This window comes from Arachis duranensis, chromosome 3 (genome assembly GCF_000817695.3).
Source record: "Arachis duranensis cultivar V14167 chromosome 3, aradu.V14167.gnm2.J7QH, whole genome shotgun sequence".
Taxonomy (NCBI): domain Eukaryota; kingdom Viridiplantae; phylum Streptophyta; class Magnoliopsida; order Fabales; family Fabaceae; genus Arachis; species Arachis duranensis.
The window spans coordinates 33,571,275-33,572,044 of NC_029774.3; the positions used below are offsets into that span (position 1 = coordinate 33,571,275).

The 770-nt window shown below is 40.6% G+C and overlaps 1 non-coding gene across 1 annotated transcript; it reads right to left on the reverse strand.

The window, feature by feature from the left end:
- Nucleotides 1–389: 389 nt before the first annotated feature.
- On the reverse strand, nt 390–497 carry LOC127746218 (small nucleolar RNA R71). Its single transcript, XR_008007838.1, has one exon. It is a non-coding gene; the product is annotated as a small nucleolar RNA R71 (small nucleolar RNA).
- Between the last annotated feature and the right edge of the window lie 273 nt (nt 498–770).

A 770-nucleotide genomic window follows, 5' to 3' on the forward strand; every position in this document is an offset into this window, starting at 1 on the left:
CCGAACCCAATAATAATGCAAGGAGGATGCTTGGTGATTATACTACACCTACTTCTAGTTTTTATGGAAGAAGCATCTCAATCCCTGCCATTGGAGCAAACAATTTTGAGCTAAAGCCTCAACTAGTTGCTCTAATGCAACAGAACTGCAAGTTTCATGGACGTCCATCAGAAGATCCTTTTCAGTTCTTAACTAAATTCTTGCAGATCTGTTATACTGTTAAGACCAATGGGGTTGATCATGAGTTCTACAGGCTTATGCTTTTCCCTTTTGCTGTAAGAGACAGGGCTAGAACATGGTTGGACTCACAACCTAAAGATAGCCTGGACTCTTGGGATAAGCTGGTCACGGCCTTCTTGGCCAAGTTTTTTCCTCCTCAAAAGCTGAGCAAGCTTAGAGTGAATGTTCAGACCTTCAAGCAAAAAGATGGTGAATCCCTCTATGAAGCTTGGGAAAGATACAAGCAGTTGACCAAAAAGTGTCCTTCTGACATGCTTTCAGAGTGGACCATTTTGGATATATTCTATGATGGTCTATCTGAGTTCTCTAAGATGTCACTGGACCATTGGTGCACGAAATTGCAATCACACTTTTGCAATCCGCACAACTAACCAGCAAGTGCACTGGGTCGTCCAAGTAATACCTTACGTGAGTAAGGGTCGATTCACAGAGATTATTGGTTTGAAGTAAGCTATGTTTATTTTATTAACCTTAGTCAGGATGCCAATAAGGTTATTTGGATTTAATTGTAAGAAGTAAAAGTGTTTGGA